Source organism: Serinus canaria, chromosome 2 (genome assembly GCF_022539315.1).
Source record: "Serinus canaria isolate serCan28SL12 chromosome 2, serCan2020, whole genome shotgun sequence".
NCBI classification, from domain to species: Eukaryota; Metazoa; Chordata; class Aves; order Passeriformes; family Fringillidae; genus Serinus; species Serinus canaria.
In genome coordinates this window covers 46,897,465-46,918,780 of record NC_066315.1, presented here as the reverse complement: position 1 = coordinate 46,918,780, position 21,316 = coordinate 46,897,465, and the positions used below count along the sequence as shown (strand labels likewise).

Genomic DNA, 21,316 nt, shown 5'->3' with positions numbered 1-21,316 from the left:
CAATAAGTAAAGACTTTTAGTTGAATTAAAAAATCTTTTAAGTAGCTAAAAAAAGACAGAATTGTCAAAAACATTCAAGTTCTGTTTTTAGGAGTAATTTTGGATCATATGTACAAAGAAATGTAAGCACCATGCTGAACTGCTTGCTGGATAATACACAGACCATCCTTATTGCAGGGGCCAAGATTTGATCGCTGTTTTAAATTGAAGAATTAGGGGTTTTTTTATTAAACTGAACATCTGAAGAAAGAAAATGTCCCCTTTTGGGGTACCTGAGAAGCTCTGGGATGAGATACACTGTGGTGGGGCGCAAATATTGCCTCAGACAGAGGAGGGATTTGAGCTTAGGTCTGTAATATTTCTACTGTGTCTTTGGTTTGCCATCCTGGTTGTTGTAACCCCTAGGCTGCCATGGAAATTTTTTATTTCTTGGACAGCCTTACATTGCAGGTATATATATAGGTGTGATCTGGACATCTCAGTCCTCCCCACCTCAAGGAGAGGGTCAAGTACTTAATTTTTGAAGCCCAGATGAGCACAGGGATGCAGCAGACATCAAGCCAATATTGTGATGCTCCAGGATTTAGACATGAAACTGAGAAACCTGAAAATCAACCAAGGTGCCCAGGGAAAGCAGGTAGGGACTGAACAGGTAGAGCAGTGTTTGGTTCTGAGTTTGTATTGCATTTTTTCATCTTTTATGATATTTATGTTATAATTAATGTTTTCAGTATCTTCACTGGATCGTATATGTGTTACTTCTCAAAATAATGTTTGAGCACTTACAAAAGCTTTTTAGAAAATGCTGTCCTCAATGGTGCTTTCATTATAATAGCTATTTTATTCTAATGGAATAGTGAGACAACTGAGGAATTGCAGGGAAAATGGGGAATACAGGAGACAACTTCCTCAGGACTGTTCTTGTTTTCTATGTCTGCTTTATGCAAGGGAGATTGACTGCCTTGGAGCCAAGTGGTTTCAGATCTAAATGGAAAATGTGTTTCCTGATTCAGTCTCCTCTGACTCACTCAACAATGGATGCACTACACAGGAAAGGAGATGTTCACACAAATTAGGCATTGCAGGGAGGATTGGGAGTGTTGAGATCAGTTTCTGGCTTTTGCAACTCTGCAGAATTTCAAATATCTCATGTCTTCTAATTTCTGAGTGTTTAAAACATAGATAGCCCTTTTTTGGTCTGACTTTATGTCATGCTCATTCAGTGTACAAATGCCAGGAAACAAGAACTTTCTATGTGAATCTAGTTCTGTAGCCAATACTGGAAATAAGTATAATTAAAAAGCATCTTGAGACTTCTGTAGGGGCTGAAAGGACTTAGGTACTCATCTTGTTCTTGCTTTTCAAATTTCTACCTAAAATGCTATTGGCATGTGAGTGATTAGCTAGAAATTTTCAGTGACTTTATCGTGTATTATATTTAGTAATTCTGGACTTGGGATAGGGAAGGTCCTCACAGATCATGAGGTCCAGACTCTTGATATTTCAGGCAGTCACATCACATATTCCTCTTCATTTATCAGGCTGAGTTTTAAAACTAGTTAGGATTTTTGCTTCCCACCCCATTGTAGGGGTTGAGTCTGTTTCAGAATTTGGCTTTCCTGGTGCCTGAAAACTCTCTTGAGGACAAATAATAGTGGCAATTCATGACAGACAGGATTACTTATAAGTACTCATGTGGTAGTCTGTGAAAACAGAAAATACAGCGAAATACAGCTTAGGCTCACATCAGGTGATCCACTTCCAGCAGAGAAAGTAAAAGCATTATCATGAGCAAAGCATCAGTGCAACTTCATAGGAAATGTTGCACATAGCCCTAGACACCCCTGAGAACAGGAGGACAGGACAGATAGTGTGCCCAGAATAATAAAAACCTTTTGAGAGGGGACTGAGAGAAGAAGCATTTACAGGGTCTTGCAAAAAGTCCTCTGTGAAGAGGCTGGAATTACTGTCTGCTTACATGAGAGGAACAAAGAGCAATGAGGAAAAATTGTTGTTTAGCCTAAAATAAAATCAATAACTGCTGACCATAAAAGAGTTTGGCTGGAAATTGGATATTGAAGGTAGGGATGTTCTGGCATGGCTTTCCAATGGCAGCAGGGACAGCAGCAAACCTCTCTGCTCTCTAGATTTCCCTTGGTCAAGTCTCAGAAAGACCAAATTTCCAACATTCAACTATGACAACATCAGTGATCCAGAAACACTCTACTGACATAATTGCTAAAGTAAATGTATGTAAATCTTACTGCAACTTTACAAAGCTGGGTTTCATATACTAACCCAACAGACATACCTCATCTTCCTCTCTTCTAGTGCATACTGTTCTGTTGTCATTACAGAGAGTTATGTCTCCTCTCAGTCTTCATCCTGCCAATCTAAAATGTAAGAAGCACTATTTATAAGACAGGTTCACTCAGTCCAAAACTTCTGTGATGTGAACCTGGCTAGTTTGAACAGATATTCCTTGAGAATATGAATAGCCAGAACATTTTTTCCCCCTGTCTTTTGAGCTATTTTTTCTAGTTTTGTTTGTATCTATTTTGTTTGTATCACTTAAACTCTATTCATTTGAGTATGTTGAGATCAAATTCAGTTAAGAAAATAATTAATGTACATGATTTGATACATTCTGTGCTAGAGCTGGCTTCAATACAAAGGACACAACAGCCTAATTCTAGTTTATTTTCAGTACTCTGGTTTGTAATGGAAATGACTGACATCTGGCAGTGCTGAGGAGTACTATAACTGTATATATTTCACCAATTATCTCTTTAAGATAAGAAACTTTCTTATTGAGAGCCTTTTTGTATTAAATGGAGAATTGCCCTTTAATCCAAGTTACCGCTCTTTTCTTGGAGGCAAAGAAATGTATATAGGATTTGAATGGAGCCAATGGGAAAAAAAAAAAAAAACCAAAAACCCAAATATGCTTTGATAAAGTTCTGTTCCTCTCATAGACTGTTGGCTTCTGTGATCCACACCATGTAGGTGATATGACCCACAGTGGTACAGTGGGTCAACTTAGGGAGAGGTGTGGAAAGACTGCCAAGAAGATTTCCACACCTCAGTGGGGCACAATGCTGAGTTTTGGGCCCTCATTACCAAAGTTTGGAAAGCATGCATGAAACAGGACAACAAATCTGAGGCACCCAAGTCCTGACACAGGTCTTTATTCCTGAGATGAAAGAGGTAAAACTTTTAACTTTTCCTTCACACAGACTTGAGTTCTGAAAGGACATGTCATAGAACAGGTATTTTCCTGTCCCAAAGGAGGAAAAGAACTATTGAAGTCCAAGGGGAAAATAGAGTTAAGAGCAGAAAACAATCCAGAACTTCCTTTCAAGTAGACCTCACTATAACAGGTTGGTCTCTACATCTTTGTGGAGTTCATACAGAGGGAACAATCCCCTTTTTTTATTTCCTTCTGACACCACAATGAAATAAATGCATATGGTAGAAATGATTTTTTACATACTCTGAATGTACGCACCAATTTTAGCATCAATGTACAAAATTAGAAGAATAATATTACTCCTTACTCTTTCACTACCCAAAATGCTAAATCCTAAAGGGAAAGGAGATTTACCAGAATTTTAAACAAGACCTGAGCATTGTCCCACAAAGTCAGGTAAGCAAATGGGATGAAGGGCTTTGGACTCTTCAGGAGGGATAGACAGGGCACATAAGGTGTAGGAGTTGCAATGTCTGCAAGGAAGAGGCTTGACTGCACAGCCCTTAATGTGAGTGATGATGTGATTGAGAGTCTCTGGGTGAGGATCAGAGACACAGAAGACAAAGCAGGCATCATGGTGCCTATTATCTATTGCTCAGCCAAGATTCTTGTTGAAGATGGGCACCTGACTAATAGGCGTAAAGAAAAAGCAAAGACAATCAATGCTTTCAATTGTCTCATTCTCTAATAATACTGGTAGACCTGAGCCAGAGGACTATGAGTATGGAAGCAGTGATTTTCTTTCCATGGATAATGAACTTGTAAGAGACCAGCAGTATCAGCTGAATGTTTACAAGTCCCTGGAGTTTTGATGGTCTTCATTCCAGAGAAATGGATTTTGTGGATGTTATGGCAGGAACCTCTCAATCCACCAAATGTCTTGAGAGTCTGGAAAGATTCCTGCTGGCAGGAATCTAGCCAGTGTTACTGCAGCCTAGAAAAAGGGCATGAGGAAGGACCCAGGAATCTGCAGACTGTTAGTCTAACCTCAGTACCTGGAGAAATTATGGAGACCTTCATAAGGGGTGATGCTAGAAGACATTTAAAGAAACAATGCATTCATCAGACACAGCCAACATTGGTTCACAAAGGGAAAGTCTTGTTTAATTAATTTAATATCCTTCTGTGATTAGGTCACTTGCCTAGTGGATGAATGGACAGCAGTGGATGTAGTTTTTCTGGATTTTAAATAACTCTTTTTTATACTGTCCATCCCAGCATCGTTCTGGACAACTTGTCCAGATGTTGTGCAAGATGAAAAGCGAGACATTACACTGGGTGAAGAACTGACTGGAGGGCAGAGCTTTCAAAAGGTTGAAATGACTGAGGTTATAAAAGTCTGGCAGAAAGTCACCAGAGTGTTGACTCTCTTGAGGGACAAGAGCCCTTGCTGAGAGATCTGGATGGATTGGAGCACTGGCAAACCATCAGTGGCATAAACCTATATAAGAACAAGTACAGGTGGGGTAACATTGGACAAAAGTCTAAATTTGGTGAGGAGTAGCTGGAGAGTTACCCCACGGAAAGAGGACTGGGGGTGCTGGCTGACAGGAGGCTCAGTAGGAGCCAGCAGTGTGTGTCCTGGCAGCCAGGAGGGCAAACCTCATCCTGGAGTGCATCAAACATAACACAACCAGCTGGTCAAAAGAGGATTATCCCACTGTGTTTGACACTGATGCAACCTCACTTTGGGTATTGTGTGCGGTTCTGAGTCCCAAAACTTAAAAAGGATGTGAAGGTCCTTGAATGCATTCAGAAGAGGGTACCAAAGATGTGAGAGGGCTGGAAGACATGCACTGTAAAGACTGGCTGAGGAGAGGGTCTGTCTAGTTTGGTGAGAAGGCTGAGGCCTAACCTCAGGTTCAAATCTGCCTCCATCAGGGAAGGTTTGGAGTTGGCATGAGGAAACATATCTATTGAGAGGGTGCCAAACCCTAGTGCAGGCTTCCTGGAGAATGTCAATTCCCCAAATCTGTTGGTGTTTAAGAGGCAGCTGGATGATGTCCTCAACTTGTGGTCAGGCATTAGGGCAAGATAATTGATGTATGTCCCATCCAGCTGAACTCTGCTCTAACTTTCCTCAGCAAAAGGTCAGTGGCACAAGTGAGCTGTAGAAGTTTAACCCTTTGGCTGAAATTCATTTTGTATCCTTTATAAACACAACAAATTGGTGTGTTTAACAGAAGATCTATGCAGCTTGGTTTCAGTGGGGAAAGGGAGTATGACAGTGATAGCAGAGAGGGGCTATTCTTTGCCATTTGGAAGAGTTGTTGCTTGCCTGGCTCTGCTTTGGGCACAGATCTGAATTTTCTAGATCTGGGAATAACCAACCTTTCCACCACACCAGTGTAACCTCCACTTTTCAAAGCTTGTGTTTCCATGGTGGTCCTTTGGCACCAGCCAGCCCAACTCATGGCTCTGGTTACTCTTTGGCTTTTATCCAGGCTGTGGCTGCAGAAACCACCCCTTGTATCCCCCCCAAATCTGAGTTTGTGTCCCCAGTCCCCACTGCATGGCCTCATGGAAATTATCCCTGGTCTGCAGAGAGGGAACAGCTAATAGGGGTGGTCTCTGGGCTGCAAGGTTGGTTTCTGCCATGGCCTAAGTAGAGAGGAGTACCACAAGGTTCGTCCCTGGGAGCTGAATGAGCTGAACAGAAGAGGCATGAGGAATGCCCAGCAGCTCTACATAGTGCATCAGTGTATCTGCCTTGATGTGCACTTCTAGGAAATGGAGGACATACTGGGAAGAATGGCATAGAATAGAATAGTATAGTCCAGCCGAAAGGGATCCATAATGACCATTAAGTCCAACTGCTTGACAGCTTCAGGTTTGACCAAAAGTTAAAGGATGGTTTTCAGCGCATTATCCTAAAACCTCCTAAATTCTGCCAGGACATTCCTTGTGTATAGCTTTTATGGAAAATGTATGACTGGCCTGGGTAGGATTATGTCTGCTGAGGTCTGTTGCTATTCAGTGGGTGGCAAGTCTTGGTGTAGTTTGGTGGCTGCCATCAGCATTGCTCAAATGAGACACATGATGTCTGGTGAATGAAGGTTGGAAATGTGTCATTTTGCACAGTGCAGTTGTGGGCCTTCTGATCATATGGTTTGGTTTTCAGGTCTACAGCTTGGGTGAAAAGACAGAAAACAAGGCAAAGAAAAGTCAAACAGAAGAATTTGGGATCTCATATTTTTCATGCTTGCAGGAGAGAGGATGGCTGTTTCTGCATTGTGACAAGATTCCTCCAAAACTGCGTACAAGGTGAGAACTGTAGCCTCAGGGAAATCCATCCCCAGATCACCCTCTGTGTTTGTATGCCTGGTAGAAATTCCATGAAAACCTCTTAGATTGTATGGTGTCACTAAGGGCAATTTTAGTAACATCAGAATTTCTCATAGTGTGACTATTCTGATGAAGATGTAGGTATGAAAAAGCCATGTAAAGTAAGAAATGGACACACTTAAAATGCCTAATATTTTAGAGGGGGATAAAATGCTGTTCTCCCTTATAGAGTTTTCCCAGAGTCCATTTTCAGAGAAGAAAGGGTGGCTCAAGAGGATGAGGGAGGAAAGAGTTCAGTCCTTCAGCTTCGGAAAGAACAGATTGTCCAAAGTTATATGTTAACCAATAGGAGTGAGATCTACAGATTTAGAGATTTTCAGAAAAAAGTGGGAATTTGTCATCCCTGGAAGTGTTCCAAAATGAGTATGAGTGTTGTTTTGTGATATGGTTTACTGGACACAGTGATATTCAAATGTTGGACCGGATATTGCAGGTCTTTTCCAAACCTAATGGTTCTAATTTTCCTCCGTTGAAAGTCTCTATGGAAAAACCTGCTTGAAAGAAATCAGACTATATTAATTTGCTTAATTGTACCTTTGATGAACAGAGGTTTGGAGTTTATTTTTATATACTTAACAGAGATGCAGAATGTCTCCTTCACCATATGCCTTCTCAAGAATAAGGTGAAGGGAGTGATGGAGCTGAGGATACTGGGAACCCACCAGCACAGGAGAAATGTGTATTGGTGATAGGACTCCCATGAAGGCACAGCAGACTTACAGCTGCCCACAAGGAAAAAATTCAAGCCTGCTTCCCTGACAGGGATTAGAGAAATCTTCCCTAATTTTCCAGCCCACATAGGGGTTTTCAGCCCACAAGTGTTCCTGCTGACAGCTCTAAAAGCACTACAGACCGACAGGGAAATTACAGTTCTGTAGTCTTTTGCCTTGTGATTTCTCTTTCCTTATTCTTACTGACTTGCTCTGACTGGGAAGATTTTTTTCCCCATAGTTTTGAAAGGCGATATTTCTTCTTAAAGGATCATGAGAGCACAGGGTCAAATCCTTGCCTTGTTTTTGTTTTCTCCTTGTTATGTTGGATGCATTCACTGGCTCGTGTTCCAGAGTTGTGATTGGCATCAAAGCTGGCAGTGACAATTGTCTCTACTGATCTCTAGACTTCATTAAATTAGATAGTTAACATTCAGAAAAAGGCTTTGCTAGTTTCTGCCAAAGTGAATTTCCTTGATTTCCTCTCCAGGCTTTTTCCTCCCCTGCCTGGCCCTGTTGCGGTTTTCTGAGCTGACACAACACAGTAATGGCTTTTTGTGAGTTTCCTGCAGGTCACCTTACAGCTTAGGGCTGGGGCAGATGATTGAGGTAGGCAGGACTCAGGAGCATGCCCCAGCCCTGGGGGGCTCTACAGCCAGCTGAGGTAGCCCCTCATCGTGCAAAGGGGTCAGAGCATACTACAAGCCCTTGCTTTCAGTTTGACTCTTGCACCTGGAAAAAGAGATGTTGTTTGCATCCTACGCTCCCTGGAAATCCTGGTAACCACATAGCAGGTAATGCCTACCATTAGTAGGCAGTAAGAGGCAAGGATCTTCTCTGTGCAGACAGGAATTTATTGCTTTTGTGATAAAAGGGACCTTTTAAGGTCCCATGATGGTAATTTTTCTTTAGCATCCCATTAAGTTTTCACTGGTTTTAAGACAGTCATAATGCAGCACTGAAGTCCTGGTACGCAGTGGGTTTCCTTTGGTGCAAGGATGTGATCTATTCATTCTGCTAACTCTCTAGAGCTGGTGATGATCTGGAGGCTTTCACTTTTGTCCCCCCAAAACAAGTTCATGCAGCTGACCCGCAGGAAGTTTTAGCACTTTATAATTGTGTGTGTTTGAGAAATTGTGAAGAAGTAAGGACACAACTTCATTATGAAAGCAAGGCATTGCACTACTCCTACTGAAGCAAAGGAAAACTGGCATTCAAAACTCCTCCAGCAGAAAAGTGGCATGCGCAGAATAGGGGCTAGGTTGAGTCTCAGCCTAGTGTGAATCAGAAGAACAAGTACTAAAAATATTTATTGAAATACATGCAAGGTTCCTGGCATGCAATATCCTAACTAAAAATAACAGGGTTTTCTGATATGCTCTTTTGGATATTGATAATAAGTGATGGAAGTCCTTGCACACAGGGTAACAGCAGATATGGCTCTTCCAGTGAGAAGATTTTCACATCTACCAAGACCTACTTCAGTTTGCAAAGCTGTAGTTGTTCGTGCTTATAATGGGGAAATTTTAAAAATTATTGATCGTGTTTGATGTTAATTAGCATTTCTGAAATGGTGGTTTTTTACTTACCTATCTTTTCTTGAACAGATCCCACTCAGTAAGGTAAGCATCGAGACAATACTCATCCTTCATCCCCATTAAAAACACTGCATGAACTCTGCCATCCTGACCACTGGTTTTTTGGCAGGCTTTTGTTGTTTTTATTTTTTTTACTCACTCTGCTCGCATGCTATAGGTGCACAGCAGAGGCATATGCATGTATTAACTGGGTAATGTAAGAATGGTCTCCAAATTACGGGTGCTCTGTCTGGGTTTCCAAAATGTGGGTTGGTCTTTAAATGTAGCTGGGCACCTAGGATATGGTTGTGGTTTTTTGGGAGTTGTGCTAGTAGCCTGTAATATGTTAGACAAAGAATATCTTTATTCTTTGGGCTGGAGGGTTAAAATGTGTGTGAAACAGGAACTGGGAAACTGAATTAAGCTTTATGATTATTTTAGTCTAATTTCATATGGAAATAAGGTTGAAATCCCTGTCAATTGTGTGTATGTGCATGTGTGTCTTCCTGCTCCTTGGGTACTTTCTGAACCACAGGTCTGATAGTGAAGATGGATTATCTCCTGGTTAATTAATGAATGTTATTAATGGACATGGTGGGAGAGAAAGGAAGAGAAGAGTTACTGGTGCCTTCTCTTAGAAGAAAGACTTTAAAGTGAATGCAGTTCTTGCTGGAGGTGGGATAAGCCACCCTGGAACATGGTGCCTCGGGAACCACCCATCTGAGCTCCTGCTGCTCACTCCCCTGTGCCCATCCTCACACTCAGTGGCCATAAACACCCATGGCGGTGAATGGAGACAGGTTTTCATGCAGATTTGTAGTACTTATTATTGTAGATCTATTGCCACAAGTTTCATGGTTGCATCTTCAATACTACTGCACATACACAACCAGGACAGTGTAATTTACTAAGTGTTTTGATATCTATGTGTTTGATGATTTTATTCCAGAACAGGGAAATAGCACCCTGAACCAATTTGGTTTCAAAGGAGGATGGTCTGGGTGATGCTGGGTGAATTTGGTGACAGCAAGGCTGTGGTAAACATATTGCTTGAAAAATATCAAACTCTATGCTCAGGCTGGAAAGCAGTGATGAATGATGCTGCAGCAACATAATTGATTATATTCAACATAATTCATATATTCATTATAACTGCTGAATTGTCAGTGCTGTGTTACCCAATGTAAGGTGCAGTTTCTAATTATAAACACTTATTCTGGTGGCTTTGGACTGTATTTGTTGAATGTGAAATATTTGTGATATTTTTCTTTCTGTCAAAGAAATTGAAGGCATTTCTTTACCTAAAATGAAAAAAAAAATGTCCCCAGGAGAGTATCAGAGAATCAATTCTTCAGCATGGGATTATACAGTTTGGCTGTATAGGCTTAAGGCTTTTAATTTGCTTACACATAGATAGACTTACTTGAGCTCTATACATCACCAGATCAATGCAAACCTATTTACTAGAAACTTGGTTCAATATTAAAAGAATTCCATTAACCAGCAATAAGGACCCTGGAATAATATGATTACTATAGGCTTCCAAGCATACATAAAGAATCAAGGATTTTCTTCATACTAAACTGAAACAATACCATTGTGGAAATCCCTCTTCTGCTCCCTGTCTCCTGAAAAGTAAAAATGAAAAAGGATAGAAGAGGCTGTACAGGGTTTTTTATGTCATGAATATTGTCTCTTTAGGTTAGCACCTCTGAGACACGCTAATAGTGAATGTTTCTTCAGCTTGTGGCAGAGAAAGTGTAGATGGGCAGAAAAGGTCTGGGCAACTACTCCAGGGGAAGAAGAGAGAAATCAATGTATTCTGAAGGACACAAAGCAAATGTGACATTTCCAGAAGATAAAGTTGATTTTCTTTTCTTTTCTTTCTTTTTTTTTTATCCTTTTTTTTAGCCTTGGTAAGTAAGGAAAAGAATAAATGTTCTCTTCCTATTGTTTTGAACAGTGAGTCCCATATTGCGGTCCTACTGAATTAACTTTTGAAGGATAAGTTTCCTGTGACTGCAGGCCACAAATATGAAATCTGCAATGCAGAATGTAATTCTGAGACCCATAGTTTGGTAGTAGAAAATCAAGATTGTCCTGGAAAAAGTTACCACTTTGCCTGAATGGAGACTACTGTTGGAAACCCCCACTGTTTTATTTTCTGTTATAGATTTCTTTACTTATAAATGGCAAAGAGACCTAAAGAGGCTAAAATAAAATCTTGTTAGATTAAGCCTGGCTATTTTCAAGTAGATTGCAAGCACTGTGCGTTTGCAGTCTGAAACAGAGACTTGGATGCCTAACTCTCTTTAACCAATCTTGGGTATCCCCTCTGCTGGGAAGAGCAAAATGAGAATTGGCCAAACCAGATACCGGGAGGAAATGGATATATTATTCTGGCCATCTGCATTGAACTGGCCACAAAATGGTGCTGTCGGCCTGTACAGGGTTTCTATTAGAAACTCAAAATTAGAGGCCATGTAGGAAAAAATTTAAAGTTTACAAGGTGCAGAATCAGGTGAGGAATTGTATTTTAGGTCAGCATTCTGCAAGCATTTATTGTAGCTTCTGTACAATGAGTTAAAAAAAGGATTTTGGGATGGGGTTTGGGGAGGTATTGGAGGTAGCAGTGCAGATTTGAAAAGTGTAAAATTGTGAGACTGGTTTGCAGAGATAGTCACCTCATTCCAAAGGTGCTGAGCCAGCTGGGCAAGAGGACTTTGGAAGGGCTTAAGGCATTGGATCCGTGCTCAAAATTTGTATTTGAGTTACAGCATCTGTGAGTTAGGGAGGGATGAGGACTAGAAATGGTAATTTGCATCTGGACCTTCTAGAGAAGGTTTTTAAATCCTTCCATGTGAAGGCACAGAAGGCCGCAGCCTCCACTTTCCCCTATTTCCCAGGATCTCTGCCTCCTCCTGATATTTTGCATTTAATCAATTTTTTCCTCAACTTTAAGTAAACAGTATCTTTTTTTTCTTTTTTTCTTTTTTTTTTCTGTTAAGGAGGGTGTATAGAAATCAGGTGCGGCCATCCAGGACATTGTATTGATAACACCATCTATGAAACACAGTACTGCCTCCCCAAGCTGTGCAAGAATGCCAAGGGTAGTTCTAAATACCAAGACATTAACCATTACCAACAAAGTTTCTCCATCAGGCTAGAGGTGCAGGCAGATGGCTCAGCTGAAGCTGAATCTTTTCTCCTTCTTGGCTTACTTGCTTAAAGAAACTTAATAGGGCTATAGCAGCCAAAAATCTCCTTTTTCCTAATATAAGGTTGTGCTTCCAGTAGGGCAACTTACTGGTAATTTTACAGTTTTCCCTTTTCCAGCAAGCCCTGTCTAATATAGGCAAGACTTAGATAGATAGACTTCCCCAGGCTAATTTAAGCATTTTTGTCTTCTTGCACTTTAATTTTCAGTCTATATTTTGCTACTTGGTCTGCAGTTCTTTAAAGAGAAACCTACTACTTTAGTTTTGTCCTCAACCACTGCTTGCTCAGAGCATCTTGCACTTGAAATTTAGAGATAAAATAACCTCCTTCATGTTAACCCTTTCTTTTTTAAAAAAGTATTTTTATTTTAAAGCATTTTCATCTGGTTTGTTCTCTTTAGCCACTCTTTTGCCAAATAAAGTCCATAAAATGGAAATATTGAGTAAGTAGGTGTTTTTCTTTTCTGTTTTTCAAACCAGCTGAACTTTGCTGTTCCAGAGAGACCTGAATAAGTCATATTTTATGTGGATTTACAGAATAGGCTGTGTGAGGACCAAAGTCGTGTTCCTAAGAAAAAGAACTTTTCAGTCGAAGTTTTAAGGATTGTCTATAGGATTGTCTATGTAACCTGTGAGCAGCAGCTCATTCCTTCAAATTATAATATGGCCTATTAAGTCCTGGATGACATGACAGTCTTTGGGTTTCATGGCAAGTTATTTGTCAGGCTGTGAGAAAGCATATTGTGGTGGTTTTTCACACTCCCCTAGCCCCATTGGTCCTGGGACTCAGGGTCTCCTCGTGAGAAGTGCTAATGCAAAATGCATTGGCACTTGCTAGGCCTCTTGGTACGTGGGTCACTTGTCCCTTTTCAGCCCATGCAGTACAGGTCAAACCTCTCATTTTACAGGAGGAGAGAAGGGCCATAATCCCGTGACAGTGCTGCTGCACAACAGTATTGTTTTAAGATATTTCTCTGGTGATTCCCCCATTTTTCACTTGTCAGCATAGATACCTCTGTGGTCTCGAGATGGAAATTGATGAATAAATAAAAGCTGGAAAAATGGTTTCTCTACAGCAGTATTGAAGTATTATAATTGAAAACTGATGTTTATCAACTGTCTATCAATAATGTTAATTATTAAGATTTGGACAGCATTTGGGCAGCAAGGACTGTCTCTAATACATTCTGTCCCTGGTGTAGTTCCTTGCCCACACTGAGAATGAAGGGTTTTCTCTTTCCCTATAACATGTTACAAACAGTTTAAAATTCTGATTTGGTTATTCTTTCCATCCATAATTCCTAAGCTGTGTATCCTAAACAGACTTTTCACTGTGAGGGTCTGATATTTATGTGCTTTTTGCATAAATCAAGCAGTTTTCAGATTCCTCAACATGGATCTAGAAAGCTCAGGGGGTATCTTCATGTACCTGTCCTTATTCTCCCTGTCCTGTGTTCTCCAACTGAACCACAGCCTCCCAAACTGCTCTTGGTGGCCTGTGCTGCAGCAGCATCCTCAAACAGCCTCAAAGACAGGGCAGATATAAATAATTAATCATAAGGCCTAAGCTCTAAATACAAGAGGGAAACATTGATCCAAAGTGCCTAAGATAACACCTGCTGAATAATGCCATTTTCATACAGTCTAATTATTTTGCATTTCTCTCCAAGAGGCAGCTTGAACAAACCAGAGACCTAAAGGCATTTTTGAAACTTTGCTGCCCAGCAGAGTCTATCATTTCACTCAGTTACAGAAATCAGAGCATTTGGAAGCTTTTCCTTCCAAGTTGTAGCACTGCCTGCTTTATCTAGTATAACCTTTAATGGAGCGCCCATTGATTCCTTAAGGACACTTCCTTATGTCAGCTATGTCTCATTGCTGGGGAATTTGTTCTGATAAACACTGCAAATGTTACTGTGTTAAATTTTATTCCTTTGCTTGTAATTGTGTCCCTTTGGACCACCTACACCCTGTCTGTAGAGCTCTGGAGGGCTGTGGAAGATGAACACCATTTTGTGCGCACATTATTCCAGATGTACTGTGTACCCTCACAGGGCGAGAGCAGTGCAATACAGTTCTTTGCATATTTTTCTCCTGCTTTAGATTTTCAGGCAGCTCTGGAAAGATAATTACCATTTTGACATCACCTACCTGGGAATGTTGATTACTTAAACACTGTCCTTGTTGACTTTATTCCTTTTAGCTGTTTTTGATCTAGACATTCTTTGCCTTTTATTTGTGTGTGTTTCTCAGAGACAGGGTGTGTTTCTTTAAAATATTTATTTTCACATTTATTAAAACTTTATATTGTGGCAAGATACATATCTGGTAAAAAGACCTCAAGTATTTAAGAACATAGGGTGGATAGTGTATGGAATCTATTCTTTATGGTGTAAGGTTTTCTGGGTTGATGTAAAGTCCTTTTCTTATCTGAGAAAATCAGAACTATCACCCTAAAACAGAATTTATAACCATGCACGTAATGAATTCATACAAGGAAATATTGTTCAGATTTCAAAGAAAAGCCATGCAAGAATACCAGAGTCAGCAAAGTACCATAGTTAGGTGAAAGCTGTGGTTTAAGATGCAGCTAGAGAGGTACAACTGCCTGCACAAGGCTTGTGTGGGGATCCCTCTGCAGTGGGTTGAGATGTAAAAGATCCTCTTGCTGCTATTGGAGCTGGCAGTTCTTGCCATATTTGCTTTGGATGGGTTTTTTTCCCCCACTGAAAATAGGTTACTGTTTCCCTCAAGTACTTTGTTAACACTGGAATAATAAACAGTATGTCTTTTATGTGACAGGGTACCTGCAGGACTTAACCATACAGACAATAAAAGGGCTAAGATGTGCTTGAGCTGAACATAAGCACCGGAAAGGATAATGTTTTTCACTAAGTGCTTTGCACTTCTGGCTAAGCAGAGTGGGTACCATGAGCCACTTGCAGAGATGTTCAGGGCCAATGAGTCTTTCATAAGCAGCTAAATTAAGCCTAGAAATCTTGCAGGAGTGAAAGATATGCTGATGTTCACAGAGACAGCAGGTGAAAGCCTGTTAAAAAATAACTGCATGTTTTAAATAGCCTGAGAAATTCAGTCTCCTCTACTCATTTTTCGCTGCATTTGTATTTCTGTTTTCTTGTTTTCAGCTTATCTCATGGGGAAAATCTGTTTCATTGCTGATGTCCTAATGCAGCTTCATCCTTCCAGTCGTTTGTCCTCTGTGCTCTAGCAGATGCAGCAGAGCTCTTTGTCCTCTGTTGGTCTGGTGTTTCCCAGGAACCTCAGGCAGCCCTCTGATACTTTTCTTTTACAAGCAGGCTGTGATAGTGAGTTACCTGCTTGTGAAAAGCAGTGATTCTCAAGTAGGAAGATACCTCCACTTCTAACAACACCTTGCATCAATTTAATCACAACATACAGCTCTCTTCCACCACCAGTATTTTTCTAGATTTTCTGCATAACGTTTGAAATTAAAAAGACACCATAAAGGCAAAGTGTGCTCATGAGCTTACTGATTTAAATCTATGCAAATTTAAATGAAGCTAGTCCTGTTCCAGGCATACCAACAGCAGAACTGTTTTACTAATTTTTTGAGTCTGGAGTGAAAGAGCAATAGACCTCTCTGTGTGCAAATGAATACATACTGATAAAGTCTGATAAATAAAGATAAACATTTATGGAGGCGGTTGATTTTTCATCACAATACTGGATACTGCAAGTTTATACTGCATGGGTAAACCATTATGAGAATGGTTGAGAGCAGCAGTTGGTTAATAAAGGGAGTCAAGTGAAAACTTCTGTAGGAAAACAAGATCACTGACAGCATACAAGCAAATGGCTTGTATGCTGTCAGTGATTTTTGTCCACAGAAAAAGCAGGGTCCATTGGATACACGGCCAGAATGAGCTGGTAGAGCCCCATTTTCTTGAGAGGAACCATGACCACTGCATTTGAGCTAAAGGTTCAGTGCTAGATCCTGTTGGAGCAGAGCAAATGGGCAGATGTGTTTACCCAGCTGTGCCAGTAACCCAGCCTTCTTCTTCTGGGGAATCATTGTGTGAGGACAGGTGATTGGAACTGTTTCTTCAGCTCTGACCCAGAACAGGTACAACCTCTGCCAGGACTCTCCTGCTTTAGGGAGGCTGATGATGATGGATTTCCTGTGAGTCCAAACCTCAGGACTGAAGTGGACTGGGAAAGAAAAACCAAACTTCCTTTAAAAAATTCTTTTTCAGCCTAGTGCTAACATGAGCAAGTTTATTTTCTTCTACCTTTCCGCAATGCCAGCAATCTCTGTGCATAATCTCAGGTCTTCCTTTCTTAAAATTTTGTCACCCAGCCAATTTTCCACTCTAACATTTTTCATCTTTTATAAAATTTCTCTCTTCTTGATTGCTGGCTCTCCTGCCTTACAAGGCCTCCTCATCCAACCTCTGCAGATGAACACAGACTTCACTGCACCACATCTAGGCTGATGTGCCAGCTGACCCTCTCCAAGACACATGTGGTCTCTGCAGCAGATTCAACACCCTAAATAACTTTCTAGGTAAGAAGTTCAGGCTCCCAGGTTAAAAACTCAGTGAAGAAACATTTTGGCATCCGCAAAGTCCTGCCATTCTTGTGCTGCACAGGCCAGCAGTATCTTCTGCCCTTTTGCTGTTTCCATTAAAGCCATCTGAACATTGTGAGCCTCTGTGCTGGTTGGTGGGTCCCCCTTCCCTTGCCTTGCCGCCTCTGTGCGTGCACTTGGGCTCCTCCTGAGCCTGTCATTTCTCTTCTGTTTGATGACATTCTTAACTGCCTGCACAGAGTTCTGGATGTCTGTGTGGCTCATACACACTCAGATCTTTAAACCAGGGGGTTTAAAGCCCCATATCAGCAAGATAGTGAGAATGGAGCAATGGGAGAATGGTTTCCTACCTCACTGCTAGTTCCATCACTCTTCTCATTCTCCATGGAGATAGTTAATATGAAATGCTTGCCAGATTTTAAAGTGAGCTATTTTAGGGGGAAGGACCTCAACTGGTTGGAGAGGTTTGCAGAGAAGACAGTCTGAAATTCAACAAAGGTAAATGCAGGGTCCTGCACCTGGGGAAAGGTAACCCCATTAGGCTGGGGCCTAGTCTTCCAGAAAGCAGGTCTGTGGAGAAAAGCTGGTGGTCCCAGTGTCCTGGTGGTCCCAATGGACAACAGGCTGTCCCTGAGCCAGCAGGGCCCTTGTGGCAAAGAAGCACAGTAGTATCCTGGGGTACATTAGGAAGAGCATTGCCAGCAGGTTGAGGTAAGTGACCCTGACCCTCTACTCAGTCCTGGTGAGGCACATCTGGAGTGCTGTGTCCACTTCTGGGCTCCTCAGTACAAGAGAGACTTGGAACTCCTGGGGTAGGTCCATTGGAGGGCAACAAGGATCATTGGGCGACTGGAGCATCTCTCTTATGAGGAAAAGCTGAGGGGGTTTGGCTTGTTCAGCCTCAAGAAGAGATGAGTGAGAGGGACCCTCATCAATATCTATCAATATCTGAAGGAAGGATGTTCCTTCAGGCTTTTCTCAGGAGCATCCTCTTGTTCCTTCAGGAACAAGAGGATGTTCCCAGGCTTTTCTCAGTGGTTCTAAGCAAGAGGGCAGTGAACAGAAATGGATGTACAGGAAGTTCCACTTGACCATGATGACAGTCATGCACTGTCACCAGTTGCCCAGAGAGGTTGTGGAGTGTCCTCCACTGAAGATATTCAACAACCATCTAGACACAATCCTGTGCAATGTGCTCTAGGATGTCCCTGCTTGAGCAGGAAGGTTGGACCAGATAACCCACTGTGTTCTCTTCTAACCTTACCTATTTTGTGACTATGTGAGCCTTCTTTTTTATTTTTATTTTTTGCTACCTACTTTTCCAACATTGAAGTTTTCTAAGACATCCGTAACAGCTCATGGCCATAAGACCAAGTAACAGGTATGCCCTTGTGTCTCCTTTCCGCCACAGAGGGAGCAAGGAGCCACAGGCCAGGCACAAAAAAAAAGTCTCTTTCTCCTCCTCCCCACACTCCCTCCCTCCCCACACTTCTCTTGATCTGCTGGTGGCTCCTAAAAGGATTAATTAGAAAGATGTGAGCAGGGGTTGGGACGTCAAAAAACAATCGTCACTTTCATATCTGACCCCTATCACCAGCTGCAGAATTAACAAATTGAATGTCGTCAGCAAACAGGAGTTGCAGATGATATGAAGTTCATTACTAGCAGCACAGGGCTTGTTTTCAAAGCCCAGTTTAAACAACTCTTGCTGATTAAATTCCTTGCTGGGGCTCCTGCCAGACACATTTAGAAAATACGGATGTCTAACAACTCTGTCTTTCTCTGCCTGTCTTTTCTTTTTTTTTTCCGCTTTTTTTTTCTTTTCTCTTTTTTTTTTCTTTCTTTTTTTTTTTTTTCTTTTCTTAACATGTGCCAATTATTTGTCTCCTATCTGCAGGTACTGGCAAGTATCAGCGCTCTGGTCCCACTGTCTACAGCCTTATCCATTTGGCGCCTGCTCCAGCCCTCTCACATTACCAGCAGTGGGGTCTGTTTTCAGCTGTGAAAAGCTGTAAGCATGACTCCATTCTTCCCCTCCTCCCACTGCAGACTCTCTCCCCCCTTTCCTTCTTTCCCTCTCATCCTTCTGCTCCCAGGGCTCTCTTCAAAAGCTGTGAAGCAAAAAACCCAAACTGTGGTAACCTGCTAGACAGTGGCACTGGGGATTTATAACCTCCCTTGAATTGTGTGGTTGTGTCTCCCCTGCATGGGAGCCCCCAGAGCAGCTAAAAGCTCACTTCAGGCAGGTTGCATGATAGATCATCTTCTGGCTGGGCTCCACTGGGATGAAGAGGCAGAAGCTGTAAGCAAGCAGATGGGAGAGCCATGGGGATAAAATTCAGAGCTACTATCTTACCTTCTCTCTAGTTCAGGAGCCCAAACATTCTCTGAATTGTTCTTCCCCTTCCTAAAACATCTTTTTGTCCTCTTTACTTTGATAATTTCACGTTTGTCTTGGTCATGCATTTGTAATTTCTCTCCACCATTTCTCTAGGAATTGAAGATGGAATGATGGAGGAAGAGAGGATGGATGTCTGCTCCTTTTTGCACTCACAGTAACTCCAGGACTTGGCAGGTTGGGGGGCTACACAGCTAGAAAAAGCTGGTAGGTTGTTCCTGCAAGTTTGGTGAAAACAGGCAATCCCAAAGAAGGGAAACACCATCAGGGATAGTGACCAGCCCACTCTGTAGAGAGGTGATATGAAGGTCCTAGCCCTGGGAAAGCTTTGTCCAGTCACACAATGAGGTACCCAGGAACCAGACTATGAGACAGGCATTCGTAACAAAACAGGTGGTGTTTACTCTATTGATGCTTTCTTTTGAGCTGAATATTGCAGGTAAAAATGTTGAGTCAAATTGGGAGAATTTTCAGGGATGCCCAGGAGGTGGTGTGGAAAATGACTGTCCTTTAGGGGCCACATGGAACTGGGGCCCTGCTGCTTAAGTACTTTCTTTTTGGCAAACTCACTCAGAAGAAAAATACCATGGATTAACCAAGCAAAGTGCTATTTTGCTATCCTTTTGACAGTGAAATTGTGGTATTAAGGCTAAGAATACAACATAAATTTCAAATAATTTTGTAACATAATTGGGTCTTTTCTGTATCATTATTTTTCCCCTGTAGGAAGTATTTTCTTTTCCCACCATGGTGGTTTGGTACCTGTAAGATTTCAGAAGTTTTTAAATGCGAGTGAAACAGTGATAGAGATTTGCACACACTCACTGCTACAGGGCATTTTGGGCTAAGGGGTGCTTCATACAAGAAATAGATAAGTATCAAGGGGTTTTTTTTGTTTTGTTTTGGGTTTTTTTGCTGTTTACCAGCCATCTCTCTGCCTTAGGATAGTATTGACAGTTACAGGATATAAAACTACTTTACATCTTTATCTGCCCATTTTTTCCTCATTTCCTCTCTCTGACCCCTTTTGAGAGAGTGTTGTTATAGAAAATGACTGATTCAGAGCAGCATGTCTAATTTGTACGTTCCTCATTCCTAAGCCCCTTGCATTCCTTACACCATGTTTTACTGGTTTTGATTTTAAAAAAGGAAAAGCTGCTTCCAAAATGAATTAATTGGGTTTTGTTTATTTCCCCCATCCCCACACTTTTTTTTAATGCAATTGAATGCACTGAATTAATTAAAAAAAAAAAAAAGTGGAGTGAAAGAGCACTTCACCACTCTTCACTTTGACACTTCACCAGTGTTTTTCACTTCCAATGCTCTTGCTGGTATATTTTTTTGCTTCTACCTCTACCTGTAAAAACCAGGGAATTTTGTAACTATCTGTCAGTGGCCAGGTCTCATTTTGGTCTTGAAATTCATTACATACCTGCAAAACATTTCCCCAAAGTACACATCTGAAATTGACTGCTGTACACAAGTTGAATTCCTCTCATACATATGCTTGCACTGATTACTACTCAGCAACTGGGCATGCAAGTGCACAAAGCACCTCTAGCAAGTAACAAGTTATTTTTGGAGGAGTTTGCCAGAGCATGAGTTTGCTGCACTGCTGAGCAGCCAGCACGGCATGTCTGTCCTACAGGAGGAAAAATCCACTATTTATGCTGTGTTCTTGCCAAATAATTGCAGAATGAGTCTATGGAAAGACTTTTTCTCAAATCTAACTAATCCTACAGGACAGTATATGTCCCCAGTACTGGCTGTCATTCTCAGCTGATTGGCAGACACTGACCCAATATTTTGTGCCAGCATTCATTCAATTCCAGCAAAAGGAAAGGGCTAGCTTAGGTGCAGGGAGCATAGGGCTAGAGAAGTATCTGATGAAGTTCTGCTGGTAGTGTAGGGGTTGCAGAAACCACCAGCAAGGGTTACCCCTGCAGTGCACAGATAGTCTCCAGCTCAGCCCAGCTGGATCCAAAAGATTCAGTGTCTTTCTAGTACCAAGTGGCTGGTTTATTTTCTTTCATCCATTCCATCTTTTTTGGAGAAATTATGTGTCATGCCAACTGCAGGTTGTAATGGTTTGCCTGCACAAATCCATGTTCACTTGGGAGAGCCCATTTCAGATGCTTTGAAAAGAGTCTCAGACATATTTTCAAGTTACCTTATCCATGTTGGGGACCAGCTCAAATCTTTGGCTTGCTCTTTCTTTACTGAAGCAGCTCACACACTCTTCCTTATA

The 21,316-nt window shown here is 41.4% G+C and overlaps 1 long non-coding RNA gene across 1 annotated transcript; it reads left to right on the top strand.

Moving 5' to 3' along the window:
* Positions 1-6,240: 6,240 nt before the first annotated feature.
* Positions 6,241-19,775, top strand: LOC127059286 (uncharacterized). The gene is made up of 3 exons (XR_007776942.1): positions 6,241-6,514; positions 18,568-18,681; positions 19,165-19,775. It is a non-coding gene; the product is annotated as an uncharacterized LOC127059286 (long non-coding RNA).
* Positions 19,776-21,316: the final 1,541 nt, after the last annotated feature.